This window comes from Mustela lutreola, chromosome 3 (genome assembly GCF_030435805.1).
Source record: "Mustela lutreola isolate mMusLut2 chromosome 3, mMusLut2.pri, whole genome shotgun sequence".
Lineage (NCBI taxonomy): Eukaryota > Metazoa > Chordata > Mammalia > Carnivora > Mustelidae > Mustela > Mustela lutreola.
The window spans coordinates 77,908,736-77,933,122 of NC_081292.1; the positions used below are offsets into that span (position 1 = coordinate 77,908,736).

The following is a 24,387-nucleotide window of genomic DNA, read 5'->3' on the forward strand; positions in this document are numbered from 1 at the left end:
TATACCTAGAAGATCTGTAGCTTTTTCAAAAAGAGAAATAAAAGAATTTTTTTTAGGATTTTATTTATTTGACAGAGATCACAAGTAGACAGAGAGCCAGGCAGAGAGGTAGAAGCAGGCTCCCTGCTGAGCAGAGAGTCCGATGTGGGGCTCCATCCCAGGACCCTGGGATCATGACCTGAGCTGAAGGCAAAGGCTTTAACTCACTGAGCCACCTAGGCACCCCAAGATTTTTTTAAAAGGCTGTTCTTAGGTGCCTGGGTGGTTCAGTTGGTAAGTGTCCAACTCTTGATTTCAGCTCAGAATGTGATCTCAAGGTAGTGAGAGGGAGCAACACATCGGCTTCCATACTCAGCATGGAGTCTGCTTAAGACTCTCTCTCTTTCTCGGCCCCTCCCCTGCCCCGCTCTTTCTCTCTGTCTTTCAAATAAATAAATAAATCTTAAAAAAAAAAAGTCTGTTTATGTATGACATGCTTAGTATTTTAGTGGCAAGGGTGGCAATGTTATTGTACATGATGCTTTAAGTTTAAACTGAGGTAAGTGTGAATGAGAAAATGCATCAAAAGTGAGGTGATGGCTTGAGGTGGTCACTGACCCAGACAGCCAGATGAGGTCCAGACCTGACATTATATCTTTCTCATAGCCTTAGCCCCTGCAACTGTAGTTGAACCATAAGAACCTCTGAGATCACATTTAATCCCAGCTCTACCGGTGACCATGCTGTCTAACAGAAAAAGTCATTTCTCAAGGGTAAACAACCCTCTTAGAACTAGAAAAAATAGGGGCACCTGAGTGTCTCAGTCAGTTAAGCATCTGTCTTTGGCTCAAGTCATGATCCTGGGGTCCTAAGATGAGAGGTTGAGCTCCAAGTCTGGCTCTCTGCTCAGTGAGGAATCTGCTTCTCCCTCTACTCCTCTCCTTCCCCCATTGTGTGCACATATGCTCTCTCTTTCTAATAAATAAAATCTTTTTAAAAAATTAATAAATAATAAAAAGGTAGAAAAATGCTCTGTAACTAAGTTCAGAAGTAAATTTAAGCAACTATAAAACAATTTGTATACACAATATGTGGTACTAAAAATTGATAACACACATGGAAAAATGGCTTGTCCTTTTTGTAGTACAGGAAGCTCACAGACAACATCCCCATCAGTTTGCATTTGAAAGAACCATGCATTTATCACAAAATCTAGGGTCTTCTTGCTCTTTGTGTGTTGTATGTTCACCTGGATTTAGAAGAAACAATGACTGAACTGTGTGATTTCCAGTTCCCATAGAACTTCAAGATGCACCCCAGGGGTTGCTAAAATGTACTTCATACTCTGACATTTGTTGTTGTTTTTGTTGTTAATAGTAGTAGTAGTAGGGACTGTTGCTTATTATTTGCCAGTTATTATGCTACGTGATTTGTCTTGATGATCTCTTTTAACCATCACCAATTAGATTGGACAAATTCTTATAATTTTATAGATAAGAAAGTGGAGGCTTGGAGATTTGAAATGGACTCTCTCTGCTTCAAAGCTTTCAATTTCATGATAGCAGTTGCTAAAGAAGAATTCTATAGGAGGAACTCCAAAAGAGATTTTGTGTTCATTTTAGTCACCAAAGCAGGCACACCCCAGCATTTAGAAAATTGCCCATGTCTTTTAAATGCATTCAATAGCCATAGACTGTGAATAGCCCTCAGCTGCCCAGCCAAAGTGCTTCACTTTCCAGCAGGTGGTGAGCTGCCTCTGCCTCCCAGACTGGTGAACTCTCAACAGACTCCTCACCGCTCTTGCTCCTTGGTGGCCATTTCACAAGAAGGCTCTCTGCACTTTATCTTCCCCTTAACATCTCAGCAAAAGGCTTCCAGAAGGAATGTCTCAACTGCCTGCCTCTCCTCCAATCACAGTAGATAAAGTGCCCCCCTCCCTTGAAGAAGCTAGTTCATCTTCTATATAAGTCTCTGGCCTCCTGAATTTCCTCTGCCTCCTAGCCTTGAGAGCAGGCCCCACTATTTCCCAGGTGGCTTATTCTCATAACCTGATGGCTGCCATTTTGTCTCCCTTCAAACCCTGCTTTTCAGCTGTTTCAACAGAAAGCATTCTAAAGTAGAAATCTGATCGTTGTGTATACTGCCCACAACTTTTTCAGTATTCCTAACTATAGCACAAACTCCAAAATCCTCAGAATGATGAGCAGTTCATAATCAGGCCCAGCTGAACTTGATGAAGACTTCTCCCTCACATCCTAAATCCAGTCATACTAATCTGTTATGGTTCCCCAACTGCCCACATTCCTTCTCACCCCAGGGTTTCTGTGCCCACTTGCTTCCGTACATAGAACAGCTTTCACCTGATACATTACCTTTCATACAATGCCCATCCTGCATTACACGACTCAGATAGAACTTCTTCTGAGAAGGGGTCAGTGAGCCCCTGGTCTGGGTTAGGCGACCCTACTTTGTAATGCATGGCAACCTACCCATTCATGACTAAGACTTAGCACCTAATCTGTGACTGACCTGATGGAAGGGATCATGTCCTAATCACCTTGTTTCTTCCACAAGATTTCACAAGGCAGTCCCTAGGTTGTTTTTTGATTGAATGATTAATTAAATAACTACGTGAAAATGGGTATTTATCGACATAAGTAATAAAACTAAATCAATGCATCTGTCACTAAAGCCTGATTGTGTCTTTACTGCTCCAGGCAAGAGACCATTAAAAGAACACTGGATTTGCAAACAGAAAATCTGGGACCAAAATCTAGATCTACCATTTTACAACTGTTTGTCCATGAAAGATTTACATACCCACTTTAAGTATCCATTTTTTCATCCATAAAATAGCTCACATGGTTGTTGTGAAGATTAGATGAGATTATATATAAGAAAGGTGCAAAACTTTTTATAAACTGCACAAATAATTCATATTAGCCATATTTACATATGAATATATCAATAAATGTAAACATGATTAATATAATGTATTCCATTAAATTTGGAAATGTCCCCCTCTCTGAATCATATCATGCTTTATTTCTATACCAATAAGATAGAAAATTCAGGAATACTAAGAGATAGAGACCAGTAGTGAAGATTCATATGCTTTTTAATCCAAAGTAGATACAATGCTCAAATAAAATTATTTTTGCCATCTGTCTGAAGTTTTAAAACTTCAGTTGCCCCAGTGGTCCTGAAACTCAGAGGTTGTTGACTTGGCAATTGGACAGACAGGAGTGGTGGATGAATAAAAAAAGAGTAACCCACATCCCACAGCTGAAGATCCATCTCACGAGCCACTTTGTTCCTAAAATCATAGCAAGTGAGAAATGATGTTTAATCTTTTTATTTCCCTTCCTAAATCCTATTGTGTTTTTTTTTCTCTTCATTGGGGATAAAAAGAGATATTACTTCCTGAACTATATAAAGTAAGATGCTCATCAAAAGAGCAAGCAAACAGAATTCCTAAACAAAAAAGGCTAACCGAGGATATGAAGGAATTTCCAGCTCCTCCAAGTGCTTCCGTGCAGATGACCCCTAAAAGTGACACACAGACCCTTGACCTCCTTGCAGTGACATTTCTTACGGTGATAATCATAGCACTGCACTGGCTATGGTTGGGAGTTTAACAAAAAAAACCCTCTACCATCAAGGAGAGTATATAGATTATATGTGGAGGTGTATTAGTGTGAATTAGTGTGTATATTAATGTGCTTATTGTGTGTGTGTAGTGTGTATAATTAGTGTATATAGTGTATTAAATAATACAAGACTACATTAAAGCAGCATATCAATAAACACTTCTTTTTTTGCATAAACACTTATTAAAAGAAACTAAGTTCTGTGGGAGTTAAGGATAATGTGAAGATTAGGATACAATAAGAATAATTTCAGATGGAACCTAGTGGGTGCTTCAGATAAATGAGGGTCATAAGCAGATGAATGGGAGTCTTCTGGATTCTGCATTTGAAACCTTCCCCAGGAAGCATAAGGTTTTTACAAAATCCTTCTATCTAACATTCCAACAAGCTCTTCCTCCACACTAAACTCTCTTGTGGAACTGGCAAGAAGCCTCTGGTTTCCAAGGCACCACCACCATCCCTCATCCTTAGAAGTACTCACTATTGAGAAAGTCTCAATCATTTTAGTTAATTAAGCGCAATCCCACTAACTCCACTGAAAAGCCTTTGGGGGTGAGGCCTCTGGATGAGTTTCATTTACCTTCAAAGTAATGGTGCCATATCATAAAAAACAACAAATCTACATTAATTTGTTTTGTTTTGTTAAGCAATATAGAGATACAGCAGTGGTTTTTGACTGGGTGAGATTTTGCCCTCCCAGGGACATGTGGCAGCATCTGGAGACATTTTTGGTTGTCACAACTGGGGGTTGGTGAAGGTGCTACTGGAATCTAGTGTGTAGAGGCCACGGATGTTGTTAAACATTCAACAATGCCTAGGACAGATCCCATGACAAAGAATTATACAGTCCCAAATGTCAAAGTGCTAAGGCCAAAAAATCCTGGGACAGAAAGATAAATATTTTATAATAGATAATTCAATAATTCAACAGAATGATTTAGGTTAAGAGAGATACATTCGTTCATAGATCTTATTTCCAGTTGTGTTTGTTTTTATTGTCACAATTTTTTCTATTATTAAAATAATAAAATTATTTTAAAATTACTAAAGTATTAAGATGAGTAGTAAACTTTAATTATGAAAGTATAAAGGTCAAAATTCCTGGATGGTTACAATGCATAAGCTCAGTCATACAGTAGCTAATTGCAGGACATGGTGAAAGATTTACCTCAAGTGGGACAAGCCTGAGCTTGGATCACAGGACCTCCATTTATGTCCTGGCCCTGCTACTTCCTAGGTTTATGACCATGGATAGAAGTTGTACATGACCTGTGGTCTTCAGGTTCTCATTTGCAAAACTGGCATATTTCTGTCTTGCCAGGTTGCAGAATGAATGTTTTAGAACCAGAGTGCTTTATGTAATAAAGTGAGATAAAATTATCTTGTAGAAAAGAGAAATAGAAAGTTACTTTCCAAAGCAGAGCTTTCTCAAGTGTGGGTTACTATATCTAGGAATATTGAAAGACATATTCATCTGGAACATCTGATTTGCCCAGTTGGCAGTAAGAGAGAGTGGCACATGTGCCTGAGAGTCAGATACTTCGTTCCAAATCCATGTGCTAGCTCTGTGATGCAGGGAATCGCTTATCGTCAATTCAAAAAACTCAACATCCTCAAAAGGGATAATCGTATTATGTACTTCAGCGATGTACTGTATGGTGACTAACATAGTAAAATAAAAAATAATATTATTATTATCTACTTTGTTATGATATGAATGATTTGAACATTAAAAGGGACTATCTATACCCTGAGTGCTCAATAAATGTTTACTGGTACAGATGGTGCTAGGAGGAAGAGGAGGATCACCATTAATCACAGATATTAGTGATCAGAATTCTTAACTGTTATTTGGGATTATTTGTGGTTGCACCTCTCTAACATCCTCCTGGAGACTACCTAAGGAAAACTTCAACCAAATGCTCATTTCATTATCAGGAAGAGATTTCTATTCTAAATCCCTTACTTCTGCTCTACTAAGATGAGCTGACCAGGATTTTTTTGGAAGACAGATAAAGGCCTACTTTTCCTCTCCTTCCATAAGCCAACCTAAAGTAGCTTCTCCTGCTTCCTCTCGTCAGGGCTCTACCCTGAATTTTCTAGCTCATCATTGAAGAAGGCCATACACAAAAACACCATCCCTCACCTGGAGGGAATTCGAAAGCTATCCTCTCACCCCTCCTTCACTCATCCTATCCCCCCAGTAAAGCCCCCCAGTACTTCTAGTCTCCTGGATTCCTATCTATATAATCCTTGCATGCTTTCATTGAGGTGGTTCCCATTCCGGTCTTCTGTAACACCAGGCTGAAGCACATAAGAAAAAGGACGTCCATTTCCCGAAAACAGCAGGGACTGCCCTAACCTCTCCACAGGTTTACCTCTTCCACTAAAGTCAAACCTACTCAACCCTTCAGAGATGGCCCAGTAGCCTTTTCCCTACCTGTCCTTCATGCCTATCTTTAATGCCAACCAGGACACCCAGTGGAGTCAGAGTCAGGTCCAAGTGGGGTAGAGGTAGGGTCACAACTGTCTCTGGGACACACTGGATCATGAGCGCAGATGGTTACCACCATCTATGTTTTATCTACTTTATTTTATGAAATACTTTTCATATATATTATGTAACCCTAAATTTAATCTTATCTTTTCTTGGATAAGAAATGACATACAACAAGTGTCAGTCCTTTCTGAGAACTGAACTTGTGGATAGTTGTCTCCTGGACCCAGGAAACAAAATAAAGATGTATATAAAAAATACATAAAGATGTATTAAGGTGAAGTTAAGAAAAATGCTTTTAGAAATCCCATTCTGAAGTGTCATAAACCTTTGCTCCATAAAACAAAAAATGTGTACTATGTCTATTCTTATTACATATTCGACTGAGACAATGTTTCTTAAAAAAATAATAAAAGCAAATAGTCACTGACATAGTTTTTAAGTACTTGAAGTATTTATAGTATTATATTAGATCTGTTCCTGCAAGCAGGGGAGCAAGTACTGATGTCAGTCATTAGTATTTCCTTCTTAGAGTTGTGAATATAAAAATAGAATGAGGTTTAAATGTGTTCTCAGAGAAGAACGCTAAGCGTTCTTGCAAATCAGACACAAAGTAAGCTTGACTCTAAGCCTCCTTATTTCTGGTTCTGTTCCTTGTGGTAACACCCTATTTGTTATAAGGACTGTACAAGAAGGATTAACTAAGGTATTTACAACTGACTGAGGGACTATCAAATACATGAATTATCTTTGGTTCAAATAAGCTGGCACACCTTTTAGGATGTTTCTATAAACTGCTGGAGTCTTTTGAGATTAAACATTTGACTGGAGATTTTGTGAGAAGAGAAAGCTGGTGCTTCCTGCTGTTCATTGAACTAGAAAATCCTCAAAAGCAACCATTTTTCTTACCACATTTTAGAACTCACTCTTTCTCTTCTGTGGCTCTTTCTAGAACCCTGAAGTGAAGAACTAACTAAAAATGGAAAAGAACTGGAAATATTTACAAAATGCTTTAGACTTAAAAAAAAAAAAAAAAAAGGAATAAAGAAAGAAAAGAAAGTAATTTCTTAACCGAATTTAGCTCCCCCCAGCACTGCCCAGAGCTCATATCAAGTAAGTTATCATATCTTATCAAGAAGTAGTAGTATAAAAATAACAACAAATGCACCTAAACCTATGACCCACTTCAATTCAAAGGCACAGAAGAATCAAGAAGTGTCAGGATAGTTCCTATTCTATTTAAGTCAATTAATCCAAGTCACGTATGTAGCCCACACTGCAGAGAGAGTCTAACACTTGGAGAGAGAGCAGTGGGCGAAGAGTCAGGAGGAGGGCCTTTGGTCTTGACTGGGCTAAAGAAATAAAACAATCCAGAAAAAGTACAGAGTTCTGGTTTGGATAATTAGTTGGATGGTGACACCTCTACTCAATGAGTAAGAGTGAGGGAGAAGCAAGCTGGGTATGGAATGAAAAGCTCTGATTAAGCTTTGCCTCATTTCTCAATTGATATTCACACCTTGTGAGATAGTCAGGGTAAGCATTTCTGAATCCTATATTACAGCAGGGAGAAGTCTGAGAAAAAGCAAACAAAAGACTCTTTAGAAATCAAATATCTTTCAAGTTTTTGGACTCCACATCTAAGATTTCTTACTTGAATTTTAAATAGTCAAAGTCAATTCCAGAGAATAAAAAATACAAACCCCAAGCTTCGAAAATAATTTAGTTTTACCGGATAGTATTTCCTAAAATAAATTTGTACCCTTAGGTTTTTCAATATTCAAAGTTAATTGCTATATGATTATGTTCAGTTATAGTCATCCTATTTTGGGGCTAACTGTTACCTGGAATCAATTTAGTGACTTGGCTTAATATTTTACACCAGTATTTAGGAAGTTAAATAGCACAACCAGTTAATGTGGCTGAGATAACAAGTTAGACCTCTAAAAAGGTATCTAAAGTATGATCAAGGGGAAAAAAATACTTTCATACTCTGAAGGATATAAAAATCTACCACAAGACTAACAGCCCCAAACTGCTAAAGCATCATGAAATGGGACAGCCAATCCCTGCTAAAAATCTAAATGTTAAGCAGAAAAGCATGTTTTCACCCATTTTAACTTGGGACACCAGGGATAATTTCAACAAACACTTGCTAAAAACACTTGGCTTCCCCAAAAATAGTATCCCGTGAGTGTTCTTATTGTTCATCACCAGAAACTATTGGCTATAAACAGTGCATCCTTATCAATGGAGGGAACCTTCATGGCATACACCCCAATAATGACATATTTTCAGATTTCACAGTCCATAGAAAATAGCCTTTGATTATGATAGAATTATTGGGGAGGGGTTAAAAACTGTATTTCTTTTTGGCTTTAAAAACAGTATTTCTTTTTGGCTTTCAGATTGGGGCATCATCTACTATACTTCTACTTACAGTAAAAAGACCCAAAGCCCTGACTTTTGCTTTAGCTCTCATACAGAGCTGCCAAATGTGAGTACTATAAAAATGCCAGTATAGCTGAGAAAAAAAAAATGCACTGATATTAAGCTTCAAAACCAAATTTTATTTTAGGATAGATGTGGGAAAAGAAAAAGGGTGAGTTTCCAAAAATATTTCTTCAATGGAACATACTCTCATTCCCTTCTAAAACAAACAAAGTGCTTAAGGAATGACAGTATCTTTGTCATATAAAATCTTCAGAATTTGTCTTAATTTCCTGAATGAATAGAAACAATTTTAGGAATGGCCTCTGTAGAAACTAAAGTTCATTTGTTGAGCTCCCCCTGCTGATTTACAGTAGCAAAATATTTATTATATCACAAGAAAACATTAACATAAGAACTCAAACTCATTCTTGGTTTCTTAGAAACCTAAAATTCCTGGATTACTTTAAGAAATTTTAACTAAAGTAATTAAAGTCTTTTTAGTTCAAAGACTAAAATAGTTGACTGCAAGAGATGTATGGTAGTATTTACAATGTCGGAAATAACACATCAGAGTTCAACACAGAGGTTATAACACCTCAGTCAGGTTACCCCACCTTTCTGCTCATAACCTGAAAGTTGGGAGAAATCAATTTAGCTCCTGCAATAGATATTTTGAAAGACATATACAGTGAGAGAGGCATTTTCACTCAGGTAGATATGACAATTAAAATTAAAACTCTAAAAAGAACAAAGCCACGGTCTGGTATATAGTTGGGTTAATTATGGGATAAACTCTTTAAAGACCAGTACCACATCTTAGGTGGACTTGCTGAAACTTCCGGCAGAGCCCCTTTCATGTAGTGGGTGCTCTAATAGCACTTCATGAAGTACTTTGAATATAAGTACAATTGCATATGCCTTTAGGCATCTGTTATTGTTTATTTTAGCACTCAAGTCCAAAAAAGACAAACCTGTCACTCTCTTCCTCCCACTCAGACACACTAATATACAAAAGGAAAATTACCCTGGTCTTGATCTGTCCTAAAATATAGAGTTAATTTAACTAGGATTATACTAGTACTGGTTAAAAAAAAAGAAAAAAAAAAGGAAAAGTCCTTTAAGAAAAGGGAACTATTAAGAGGAATATACAGAAGATACAAAGTTTACTAAATTGTTTCACTTGGCAATGCATGCAGTTGAATAAAACTTTATGTTGCACCAGGATAAACTTCCACAGCAATTGTGAAATACTGAGAAAACAGATAATGGTTAGGGTTTAATTATCAGACAGAGATGATAGTCATGCACACAGAATTCTTCGCACATGCACGAGTAGGAATGCAAGACACGATGATGGAAGATCTGTAGGTCAATGCATTTATCAACTGACTCTACTTAAACTAGGTCAAGCAACTTGTGTCTGACAAAATTCAAGCTATTTAAAGACCATTCAAACACAAAATACTTGAGCTTTGCAAATAGACACTTTCCCTTTCATTGAGGAAAAGTCATTAGACATATATATGTAGTTATGCACATTTCATGATCATTCACGGGCAGCACTCATACCTGAAATAGGCAACTCCCAAATACCTTTCTACTAACCATCTCTCCCTGCTCTGCCCTTACTCATCCCTCTCTACTCTTCAAGGCCTCTTCACAAAAGCTACCTAGTACCTCTAGGGCACGTATTTTTCTTACTGGAAATCCATAGGTTTTAGATTTAAAGTTGGACCTTAAACTGCCTCCTAATTATTGTATGGTTGCTACTTGATTTTGCTTCTCCACTCAGATTGAAAGCAGAACCCATGCTTTATTCTAGTCTGTATCATGGCAATGGCTAAGGCCAGACCTAGAGTGAGTTTGCCATTTCCTCTCAGATAAACCATCATAATCCAACAGTTCACCTAGCTGCTTCTAGGTTAAAAGCAGTTCCTTGGGATTTCACATTGATCCCCTCTCCCAGAACTCTCTGTGGCTTGGAGATTTCAAAAGAGCGCATTAGCACATTGGCTAGTCATTTTCGAGTTATATAAATTATAGACCCCTATTTATTACTAACTATGATTGAATTCATACAAACATAAGCCGTGCACCTCAGTGTGCAACTGTTGTATCACTGAAAGATGACCTCTGCACATTCATCCTTACATTGCTCATTTCTTCACTGCAGGCTAAGACACATTAGTGCAAAAGCCTGCTGGTGGCAAACTCAAATTTTCTAAGTTTAAAAGTAGCCCAAATGATTTTACCAAACACACCCAAAAGATAGCCCAAACAAGCAAGTCTTCAGCCATTTAGAGCCTGCCTGCTTTGCGAATCCCACAAAAACCTCACCCAACAGCTGTTACCTATTGATAATATAGGGCCTTGTGATGAGGCCCAAAGCTGTTGCTGCTCTTTGGAGCTCTGTGACAGAGACTCCCGACTGTTCTGCTGACAAACCCAGACACATAAGGCCCCTCTCAGATTCTGCTCTCCCCTGGGAGCTCCTTTACCCTCTTTCTCTCCTGAGTAGCAATTCCCACCCTCGGCTATGCAGAGACTCCTGCAATGAGGGGCATTTCCTGCATGCAAACCTGTCGAGGGCTTTCACAATAAAATTTGTGTGACCTACTGCTGCTGCCTCCAGGTCATATCTTTTTCCTCAATTGTCTCCAAAATGCCTCAAATCCCTATAGTAATGCACAATATTCATCTCAAGGAATGTTAATAGATTTTACCTGAAAATATGGGTCCCATGGTGATTTTAGTTTAGAAATGCTGTTAAAACAGTTTTCTTTACCACAGGGCATCTCGGAGCCTTCACTACAGTTATACGCGCCCCAGATCTCCAAGAAAGGAATGAAAAAGTCAGTGTCTCACAAACTCATTTCACCACAGAACTATTTCCTGGGAACATCTTTGAAAGCAGAAGCATGGTCAGTCTCTCATACCAGAAGAGACCCCTGGGCTGCAGTAGGTAGGCATTAGAGAGGAAAATAATTTCTCTGTGTGTGTCTTACAAATACTAGTTCCTAAATGTCATTATCCATTAAAGGAAACTAGGGCTAAACAGAAGAAAGTATTAGGTAAGATTAAATACCTTTTTCTGCCAAAAAAGTGAAGAAGTGTGCAGAGTATGGATGGTGACAGGAAAGGAAATAGAAAATAAGAATGTGAATGGTCTTCCACTAAATGAATGTAGGATGATTTTAGCATCAAAATAAGGGATGATAAAAACAGATTAAACACATCAAAAAAATAAGAATCCATTAAGTTATTGCTGGTACAAATTAAATAAAATTTTTAGGTCGGGGAAAAAAGAAAGTTCTACACTGCTATAGAATACCAAATAATAGGGATGCCTGGGTGGCTCAGTTGGTTGGACGACTGCCTTCGGCTCAGGTCATGGTCCCGGAGTCCTGGGATTGAGTCCCGCATAGGGCTCCCAGCTCCACGGGGAGTCTGCTTCTCTCTCTGACCTTCTCCTCGCTCATGTTCTTTCTCACTGTCTTTCTCTCAAATAAATAAATAAAATCTTAAAAAAAAAAAAAGAATACCAAATAATAAATGGAGAAGGAAGGGCATAATCAGAAAAATCCGCATTTGGCAAGCATTCTAGCAATAATTGATTCTGGCAAGGAACATCAATAGATACTAAAATTAGCAGGTAAAAATTTTATGAGAACAAACAAAGTGTCTCCCCCCAGAATACTATTAATTAATCACTAATTAATAAGTACAAAATACATAGCATTTTACATTGAAGAATTGTGCTAGACACCACTCTAATCAACTACTCTAAGTGAGTGTCACCAGTCATGGGAAAAAGTGATACCATGTACCTCTAGACAGGAGGTACTGAATGGAATACCACCCCTTTTGTGGAGTTTCTGCCAAAAATGAATAATCTGAATTTAATCATGACAAACACAAATTGAACGCATCTTACAAAGTAATGGGCTTGTACTCTGCAAATACATCAAGGTTATGACAGACAAGGAAAGACAGAAGAATTCCACATTGGAGGAGATTAAGGAAACATGATAACTAAATATAATTCACTATCCTGGACTGGATTTTTGTTTGGGGGAAATAAACAATGAAAAAATTAATGGTCAGTAGGTAGTGTATCTGTAACTATCTCTCAAATGATTGAAAAACATGCACAGGTATACACACACAGAGATATTTTAATAGAGAAAGATAAAGTAAATGGGGTACAATGTTAACTGGATTCTGGGTAAAGTTCACTCTTTATTCCATTCTCATAATATTTTTATAAATTTGAAAATAATTTAAAATGAAAAAAAATTAAATTAAGCCATAGGAAAAGTCCTTTATTCCCCATCCCTTTGATGATTTAATCATAGTTCTAGTTGCTCAATTCATTTGTTGATTTGACTTATTTATTCTTCACAGAAACCTATGCCAAGGGTATATGATGCCTCCTTTAGTTCCAAGGACTGAGCATTCCCTCCTTGGAATGCCGTTCTTGGGGCTGTTTTCCGTGCCCACTGAAGGAGCACCACATAGTGATATCGCTATCCCTCTGAATGCTCTTCTCACTTAAAGGCCCTGGAGAAAGCACAAGTGCTAATGACTACAGGCCGATAAGGGGAGACTTGCTGGGGAGCTCCTTCCTAAAATGTCATACTCATCTTTCCCAGTAACTCACAGGTACAGAATTCATAATTTTGCTAAAATTTGTGGATTCCGTAGGTATTGCATTTTCCTCAAGCGTCACTTTCTGTTTCTCCTTTGAAACCTCTGAACGCTTCTGAATAGAGAAACTTTAAAGCCAACATATGGTTTCTTCCCATTCTCTACAACATCTGGCACTATGGAAGACATTTATTAGGTGCCCAGAAAATACTTCTTGTCTAACTGAATAGAACATACTTATCTGCTCTTGTACTAGAATACTAGTTTTCATTGCATTAGTTTTGTGCTAAGAAATGCTGCAATATACATTTCAGTGAATTTAACATTTTCTCATTTACTTTCATTATACAATCAAGGATACAATAATAAAAATCACAGATAAGAATTAAGAAATATTTTTTAAGTTTTATTTTACTTTTTCAGTGTTCCAAGATTCATTGTTTTTGCACCACACCCACTGCTCCATGCAATAAGTGCCCTTCTTAATACCCACCACCACGCACGGTATTTAAAGCTAGAAAGCAGAGATGTTTTAGAAATCAAACCATAGCATCTGACTCCACAATAATTATGCTTCCATACAGAAATCTCATGGTTTTTAAAAATTTAATTGTCATCTATTTTTGAAAACAAACTTAAGGCCCAGTGATAGTGCTTAAGATCTCAGTAACATTATGTACCAACTGTACTCAAATAGAATTGTAATTTTAAAAAGATCTCCATCCTTGGAGTCTAACACACAATAAGACCCTTACTAAGTGATCTTAGCCAAATCATTTGTTTATTGAGCCTCCATTTTCTCATCTATATAGATGGATACTCATGGTACCTAAATCAAAGAGTTGCTTATGTAACAAAAATATTGTATTTGGAAGGCAGTTAACACATGGTAAGAACTTAGAAAACACATTATTATTGCCATTGTTACTGCCATGATGTAAATAAAAAATTAAAAAAAAAGAAAAGGCAGGATTCCAAAATATATATATATATAGCATGATTCAACTTCATTAAAGGGGTGAGATATACATAAATGTGTGTATATATGTGTATGTGTAAATATGCATATATATTATATTCATATCTTTACATGTATAAATATATAATATATACATTTATATACAAAGGTGTGTGTGTGTGTGTGTGTATGTATATGTAGAGAGAAAGAAAATCAGTTAAAGAGAATGATTTGTAGAAAAAAGACTGGAAGAAAGTGAACTACCCCAGTGGTCATCAAATTATCAATGAGTAACAACTCATTTTTTTTCTTATACTTGACTTTTTCTTCAGATCTTTTTCCATAAACACAGATTACCTTTGTAAGTATAACTATAAAAATGCTATTTTTAAGAACCTCACAAAGATGAACCCTATTTGTTTAGAATGTTATAACTATAAAAATTGTGTTCACATTATTTAAAACAATTGATAAAATACATTATCTTTCTTATTGCTTTAAAAAGGCTACTTCCTTCTTTTCATAATAAATATTAAATACAAAATAAAAACCATTACCCTCTGTAAGCTCTACTCAGGCTGCTTGCTAGTCCCATCATGCCCTAGCCTGATTTTATATATTTTTCCAATGTTTCTTATTTCAATCTGAATGACATGCAAAGAAGAAACAATTAGCAGAGTATTTAAAATTAAGCACATTAAAAAATTCATTTTCTTCTCCTTATTAAATGCATTTTTTTGTTGTTGTTAATAATTGGAAAGCTCTCAGGGAACCTCTCAGAGTCTAGCAATGAAGTCTTCTCAAGAAGCCACTAGTGGACTCCACAGACAGAATATGAAACAGAAAAAGCACGAGACTTGACTAAAAATATGCAGAAGGAGTCAGATGAAAGAATAAGATAAAGAACATACATATGCTCAGCTCTCTGATTACCACACATTTCTCACTGGGAGCCAGCATCTTCTGAGCTGCACCCAAAGATGGGCTCTTATTTTAAAAAGAAAAAAAAAGCAATTTTCATCAAAGCTAAATATAGCTATTTCTACAAGCTTAAGGAAAAGTACCAGTGAGTCTAGAACTTGCTTCTACTCTGAAAATCCTCTCTTGTCTGATTATAAACTACAACATAGACGTTCAAAGTTCAAGGACAAGAAACAAACCTACCCACAGACTATATATATTTGGTTAGTTTTTGAAATGTCCCAAGAGTATTTCTTAATCCAGGTAGCATTAGAGAGAATTGGCTTGGGAGTCATTTTGAATTCAACTGGTGTCCTGGCTATTGCAACCTAAATAAAATACATTATTGTAAAACTCTCAATCTCAATTTCTTCATCTGTGGGATGGACATAATGTCGATTGCATACAATTTTCAATTTAACTGAATAAACGTTTCTTTAGCACAAAAATGTAAGCACTATGCAAGGCACAAGGTTTGCAAAGATAAAAATGATGACATAGTCCCTATTGTAGAGAAAGTTATAATCTGGTAAGGGAGATAGATTTATAACCAGACATTTTCAGTATAATAAAATATGTCCAGGACACTGAACTGTGAGGATTAAAAAAGGTGGTATATCACCTTGCTATTTAATAGCTTGAGTAATATCCATTATCATTATTTCTACTACAGGTACTCATCTATCTCCACAGACTAGAGATATAAATATAGATAGGCACTTTCATATTATATTTGACTTACATTATTGCCTATAAACTATACTGCAAAAGAGTTGGGGCAGTCAGATGACCCGAAAGTCAAGAGAATTCCTCTTGGATACCCATTTCCCATGCTTAGAAATTCTCTCTCTTTTTTAAAGATTTTATTTATATATTTTAGACCTAGAGACAGAGAGCAGGGGGAGGAGCAGAGGAAGAGGGGCAAGCAGACTCTTCACTGAGCCCTGAGGCCCACACAGAGCTCAATCCCAGAACACTGACATCATGCCCTGAGCTAAAATCAAGAGTCAGATGCTCAATTAACCGAGCCACCCAGGTGCCCCAGAAATTCTCTTTTTTTTTTAAGGGTCCACCACCACCACTACTTTCCCGCATAAACTGTAGCAGTTAGACCAACTAGCTGATGGGGCTATTATATCACCAGGTCAAGAAGGACTATGCTGGCATTGACTGGAAAGGAGGAAAGGAGGCTGTTAAATCCCCACAACACTTCTCTCCCCCTCCACTTTCTTATTCCCAGAGATGATCTTGGCGGCAGAACACAGGAGCTCTTCCCACTAGAGGAAGTAAGAAGTTATCCTGCCTTGTGGGCCTAATTTCTCTCCAAAAGTTAAGTCAGCCGTTAGATATCTATTCAGAAGTGTAAACTTTCTCTTGCCACACATTCTAAGTGAGAAAATAAAGGGCTAACGGAACAGTCAGGCTATAGCCTATGTGACTTCATGACTGTCCTCCTGTTATTTCTGGAGAATGTAACTGCCATGCTATGAGCGTAGCTATGTGCCAGCCAGAAAGCAACATATATGGTCTCTTCCAATCTGTACAGAGTCCTGTGAAGAATAAAGATCTTTCACAACTCAAAGAAGCTAAGTAACTTATCTAAGGATACATGGCAGGACACACAGATCCAAAAGTAGGATTCAAACCCAAGTCTGTTTGATCAGAAATGCTACACTGTCCTCAAAAAGAAAAAGAAAAAAAAAGTTACATGCTCACTTTGGGATCTGAAGGCAGGAAAAGAGAATAAAAAAAAAAAAAAAAAAAAAGACTAATGCAGACATTGCAGATGATACCACTGAAGAAGAACACAGGAGTCAATGGCCACAAGAGTGAGAGCGCACAATCACAGGGATCACAGGGATGAGCTGCCTTGTCCCGTCTGAAGGTTTTCAGACTACCAAAAGGCCCACTGCTCCCTATAACCCTAGACCAGTGCTTCGCAAACTTTAGCATATACACAGATTACCTGGGGATCTTGTTAAAATATAGGTTCTGATTCAGTAAATCTAAGATTCCACATGTCTAAGCAGCTGGTCTGGGTCTACAAGGCCTTAGACTCCGAAAGGGCATTCATAGCCATCCCTGAGTCTCTGCCACTAAAATAGTCGCTTGGAGCTGGAGACCCTGATCTCACTTCACAGTAAGTAGAAGCTAGATGCTAAAAACAAACATGTTGATGCTATTGACAGAGAGAGAGTGCTTAGTAACTGCAACATCTACAGCTGGTAGAGCACTGCCCATCTACCAGGGGCAGTGTGTGAGGCACACATTCCCAAACATTTTTTACAACCAGCCTTTTAAGTGAGTATTGTTACCTGCCTCTCACTCCTTACTAAGAAGAAAATTACAGATTAATGAAGATAAGCAATCTGTTCATGGTCACAGAACTAATAAATGGTCAATCTGGTTTTGAACCTTGTCTCCATGATCCGAGGCCTCTGTTCTTCACTAATTTAATACATTTCTAATATGTCAATAATTTTTTAAACGTATATATATTTTCCTCTCTCTTATAAATTGCAGACTACCCTGAAATTTAGGAGAAAAAATAGATATCATTGCCTCCATTCGATATATAAAAATAATGCTGACCTGGAGAAAATAATTGGCGTAGCCAAGGTCACATGCTAGGTCTCTAATCCAGCTCAGCAGACTTGCAGTCCTGTGCTACAACTGGGGTTCTCAGCCTTGGTTGCACTTTAGAGTCACTTGGGGAGCTTCTAAAAGTCTCAATGTCCAGGCTGCTCCCTAAACAAAATAAGCCAGAATCTCTGGAGGTGGAACTGGGCATCAGTAATTTTCAAAGCTCCCAGGTGATTGTATGTGCAATCAAGACTGAGAATCTACATCATTCACTCTAAGACTGGAACATGAGTAAATGTTTCCAGAAAAACACTGACAGGATTTGTCAGCACATACACACACATGCCATAGGTATATTATGGGTAATAATAGACTTTTGTGAGGATAACCAAGGTATCAAACCGTACAAGCCTCTGAGTTCTAAACAATCGTCTTCAAATAATTTTTGAAATGCATGTGTTATATACGGTATGACTGCCTGTGCATGGAGACAACATGCTCCTTCCTGACTGCATGACTGCTTTTCTTCACTGCAGGTTTAATGATTGTAAAAGTAAAATGGCAGGCTGAGGTCTGAAGATGTGGAAACCACTTTAGGATTTGTGTTTGCTAGGTACTGCAGCCTAAAACAGCCTTGGCTTCCAGTTGACTTGAGTTGGCCTCAATCATTCGCTGTTCTCTATACAGCCTTAGGTTACAAAAGGAATATTCTCTGAGGAGAACTACTGCTGTTTAACACTGTACCCTGTGGGGCTGAGGGTGAATTAGTGAAGTGGAATGTAATTGTCCTAATTGAAATTTGTCCAAAGCCCTGAGGGACTAGGAGAGGCAACCAGTGATACTCAAAATAGTTCAGCCCAGTGTTCTCTGTTGCTAAGAAGAGAGATATTCGAATGGGCATGGACAAAAGCTTCAAAATACGGCATCTGAAGATGCCAAGAAAATAATCTCACACTCATACTGCTTAGGTAAGCAACATATCATATATTTGTATATGAGACAATACAAAAGAAGGGTTTTCACTACCAGAAGAATTTCCAAATGGCTTATATAGTCTGGTTATAATTTGATTTGAGGTTGATGGTTTATGGGGCCAGTTTCAAACCAATAGCCTAAAATTAATTGCCTTTAAAGAAAGCAATTTTCTTCTATAGCTTTCTTCGCTTATAAAAGATATGTGAAGAAAAAAATCGGTTTCCTGTGATGATTACAATGGGCATTAGGATAACTTGTGGGGATTTTAGCAGACCAGAGATTTATTTTATATTGGACACATCCATTCCTGCGCACGCGCGTGCATGCACACACACACACACCACCACCACCACACCCTTCTCTATTATAGAAATAAATTTGGGACATTCAAAAGACAATATTACTGCCAACATTATTTACCCGAAATTCTTCCTTCTCTCTTTGAAGGAAAAGTTGCTCTCGGCTGTCCCTGCTAAGACTTAGTCCAGTGGCTCCTTCATCTCCATATACTCAGAGTGTGACATTGGCTTGAGTCCCTGTATTTTCCATCAGCCCTAACTCCTTCCATTCATCTTCTGAGAGAAGAGTCTTACTGCTTTGGGAAGGTCTGATTTCTTTGATGGGGGAAAAAAAGGCATTAGTGGCAGATCAGATGCAACATCAGGGTAAAGAATCCTTTGTCACATGGAGCTCAAGGACATCAAAACAGAGGAGGGGAGGGGCAGGGCAGGGAAGCACTGAACTGCTAAAACTCGAGGGAGTTCATCTGAGCTTGTCTTCTCACAGCAAGGTTCTGGTCAACTGAAACTGAACTACTGAAGTAAATTAAATTAGGACGATAAACATCTGAAATACCTGTCAATCCTTCACCTGTCCTTAATACCACAACATGTATGTGTGCTAGAATTTGTAGTTCTGTCTCCATAGATTCTTCATAAAGTTACCTGCCTGGCTTACAGAATTTTAAACAGAACAACTACAGTGTAAAGTAATAACTCCCCCAAAATGGAATTAAAACGTTTTCGAATGAGATGTAAAAATGGCAAATAGAGGTGAGAGAAAAAATTTTCTGAGCTATTTCTGAAAAAAAAAAAAAAAAAAAACAGAAAAACAAAAAAACTATTGGAGAAGGTGATGAAAGCATTTAAAGCTAAAGGTAGAATTTCACAAAGGCAAATGGTTTCTGAGGTGCTTAGAGCAGGTTAGGCTGTGAGGAAGGGGACTTTGCAGCAGCAGGTTTTCACAAGGCAGCCCCTGTCAGTCAGCAGTTCCCAGATAGCCACTCCACATTTGTCAGAAAGGTTAATGAAGTCCCCAACTATAATCGTTTTCTTCTTTCCACTCTCTTTACCCTGTTCCCTCATCTAAGGAGAGGCTGTGGCAGGCACTGCTGACAGCCTCTCCCATGCTACTCTGTGCTGTTGTCTGGACTAATTCTTGGGTGAAATTTCCACATAGAAGCATCCCATTCTTAGATAATGAAGTCAATTTTCTTATGACAAATGTTTAAAAGTTCCTTGAAGACATGACTTCTTTAGCTCTTCTTACCTTTGATTCTGTGGTTTGAAACTATAGGCAACCCAAGGCAGCACCTAGGACCTTATCAACACAACATCAACCATGATGACAACAAACCCAGCAAATAACTCTACTAATCCCCACCATCTGTAGTTTTGCTTCCCATGGCTTCAGTTACCTGTGGTCAACTAAGGTTAGAAAGTAGATGTCTGGTCAGATGGTCATAGTAACCTAACACTAGGTGACCATGCCGACATCACTCACCTCGCTTGACCTCATCACATAGGAATTTTATTACCTCACATCATCACAAGAAGGGTGACTATGGGGAGTACAATACAATATTTTCAGAGACAGAGAAACAACATTCACATAACTATGAATTACAGTATATTTTTATAATTATTCTATTTTATTATTATTATTATTAATCTCTTACTGTACCTAATTTATAGGTTAAAGTTATCATAGGTATGTATGTATGGAAAAAAATCACATGTAAGTTTTGGTACTATCTGTACTTTTAGGCATTGCTGGAGGTCTTGGAACATATCCCCACAAGTAAAGAGGGTCTATTATAATTATTTCCTGCTATAATGAACAAATTTTAAAACAAAAATTATACAAAAAAAACTGTAAATACCAAGAAAGAAATGGACTTCATTTTTTTACGGTTGCCTCCTCTTTACTTTCTTGGGCAATTTCTGTCATTGCAACAGCAGCCATTTTTCCTTCAACCATAATAATAATCACCATTTACTAAGCTGCTACTACAAGCTAGGCTCTGTGTTGGATGCTTCATATTTGTTTCTCACTCCATGAGGTATGTTAAGTCATGATACCATTTTAATATGAGGAAAAGAGACAGAGGTTAAGCAATATGCCCATATCATATAATAAGTATATGATACTTATACAATCATATAGAAAGAGAGAATGCCTAACTCCAAAGCCTCTGTACTCCAAGATGGATGGATATATCTAAACACAGCTCATGAGGACACATTTTACCCTGTGCTAACACTGTCCTAAAAACTTAATTTATTATCATGTCAACCATATTCAAGGTTCACACTGGCTCTATGAGATACTCTTCCCTACTAAACAAGTGGACAAACTGAGACTCAGAGTTAAATATTTGGCCCAGAGTTACACAGGCAGCAGCAAAGGAGACGGAGATGTCAAACTTAGGCAAACCAGGTTTGAATCCCATGCTATGTGGGATGTAATATCAAAGACAGCTGACCTGGAAATGAACACAAAAATTGGTCCAACAAAATTTTATGACATAATCTGATTTTCAAAAATCAAATATTATAGGTGGACACTTAAATGCCCTGCCTGCTATTTCTAGCCAAGCATGATCAGGAACCTCAAAAACACATTGGAATTTTTTCAGACTCTGGACAAAAGGACAATCAGATCTCTACTGACAAAAACACTATAGCATATCATGAGTGCCAGAGAGTAATCAGCGAGCTAGGTTAGGAGGATAAACTGTTTAGGATGATAATCATTTACTCAATATCTTATGAATATTTGAGTCATCTAAAAGGATCATTTTTACTCAATTCAAGAAAATTTTACTTAGTTCCTATTATTTGCTGGGCACTGTGTTAGTTTTATTGCTCTCTGAAAGTTGACACAGATTAAGTTTGAAAGATAAATAAAATAAATGACAGTCTCACCTCAGAGATACAAATTACTTGATAGGGAAGACAGACATAAATATTTGGATTTCCAACATGTAGATGCATTCGTAGACAACAAAAGAAATACTAGAAAGCTCAAATGTAGCAGAATAAGGAGTGATTAACTGTGGGGGCGTGGGCAGGGAAAGCTTCACAGAGGAAGGCAAAAGGATGAATCCAAATTTTGCAGAAAGAGGAAAGGAAGGACATTCCAGATAGAAGGAACAGCATACCCAGTATGTACAAACACTTAAAATAGTAGGCAAAAGGAGGAGCTGCACATGGTGATAAGTGGTTGAACATGGCATCACATGAGATATTACAGGAGAAAAGGAGAAACAGTGAGATCATGAAAGGCACTGGTCAAGTTGGAAGGGAGTCGGCACACCCCTATGCGGGCAATAGGGAGCCAGTCAAGATCCTCAAGTATGATGGTGATATGATCTGAGTTTTAGAAAGATCCATGTGAAACAGGATGTGCTATATGTAGCAGGGAGGACTGAGACAGGAAGTCCAGTGGACAAACAGTGATCACTGAACAGGGAATAAACAAAGCCTGGGACAGGGTTGAGTGATCACTTTTTGATGTCCATACGCAAGAACATATACATGCATGCACATGTGTGCATGTGTGTAGTTTGTCTGATTTAATCTGAAAACAAATAAATGGTTTTTAAAACCTCTTCTTCAGTCTCTAACATTTTCACAAGCAACACATTTGCACAAACATTGCACATTGCTGGTGTACATTCATGTTAATGAAAATTGATGACTGGATATGCTATAATCTATAATACAGAATAATTTATCAAAGTTTGTGCAGCCATCAATTAAAGATGAATTCCACCTAATGCCATGATCTTTTGGAAATAAACCAAAGTCCATTAGTCTCAGACCATAAGTGTATCCATTTGAGAACTGTAAAAGCAGTTGCTATTGTTGACTAGAAGTTTAAAATATTCCAAGCTGGGAGCATATTTCATAGCAACTCTGAATTAACGAATAGACTCTTTCGGGCTCTCCCTGAAAAAAATTTACAGCACCTAAAATGTATTCAGATGACTAAAAATGTGCTTCATATGGGTGACAGAACATTTTAATTAAGTACCACTCAGGTTGACTCAGTCAAAAGAAAAAAAACCAAAAGCCTAATCCACCATTGTATTGCTAGTTTTTGAAACCCTAGAGAAAGAAAATATAACTCACAGAAATAAATAACAAATTAGCTGATTCTAATGGTTCATGGATTAGTCAAGGTTAAGGTCCACTAAAAGTATGAATCACCATCAGAGAGTATGGGCATAAAAAGACAAATGGTGTAAACTTCTGTGCACTTTTTTAAGACAGTGTTTGAGAACACTGATTTATACTAAAACATAAAGCAGAAATTGAAAACAAATGTTCGTCAATATTTGACACATGGTATCAGAAAAAAAGGCTATTCTTTAACCCCAAAATCATCTGGAAAAAAATAAGTCAAGCAGAATCTCTATAGGTATCTTGCAATGTAAAAATATCTATTTCTACAAAATTAATATGAATAGTTTTGTTTTATTCACAAATTTATCCATTTCTTAATTTAAGGCATTTATACAAGGCACAGGAAGCACAAAGCTGGTGGGAATAGCTAACAGAAAATAAGATCAAATAGTCAAAACTATTTCAACATGTTAGGATGTTGGACTGGTATCAAGAAGATAAAAACTAACTGGTATCAAAGTAAAGGTCTACATTTTGATTTTAAAAATCAGTTATATATTCGTCAGTGAAAGGATCTGAATACAACATCCTAATGATCTAATATATACCAAGAGTGCAATAACGATGTCTACAACATGTACTCCAAGCCAAGACCATATTAACAGATGCATGGAGTCCACATTAAAGGAATACCATTATTTTAACTGTTCAGGCTATACGAAAAGACAGGCTCCAACCTGGAGAATCGCACTTGAAATGTTCATAAAGGTAAAGAATTTAAAAAACATATATTAGGAGGAACTATTAAAAAATGTATTTCAAATAGAAGAGGATATACTAAAAAGAAACACTAAGAATCCATGTTTTAGTATATTTATATATAAGAAGAATATACTAAGAAGGAATGAGAATATACACAGAAGAAATATTAAGGTTTATTTTATAGGACGGGCTGTTGACTTTTTATGGCTCAAAAGAGTTTCTGAGGGTTAAGTTTTCTGCTTAACACAGAAAGGTACTTCTGACTGATTAGAATTACTTAAAATGACGTGGCTTATTTCTTCATCCTTCATGTGAAATTCTACATTGCTTTTTGCCAGGTCAAAAGTCCCTTCAAATCCTCATTCTATGATATGTGAAACTTACACCTCCTCTACATTGTAACTCCCTATAATAACATGAGCACAAAAGAATAAATCTACACTTCTGTCTGGATGCTGAATGTTATTTTTTAATATTAAAAAAAAAACAAATACTAAGATCACAAGAGGAAAAACAATTAATATAAGCTATTACCTG

The 24,387-nt window shown here is 37.2% G+C and overlaps 1 protein-coding gene across 1 annotated transcript in view; it reads right to left on the bottom strand.

Moving 5' to 3' along the window:
* RP1 (RP1 axonemal microtubule associated) overlaps positions 1-24,387 on the bottom strand; it is a 363,653-nt gene that overhangs the window by 114,957 nt on the left and 224,309 nt on the right. The window lies entirely within an intron of this gene.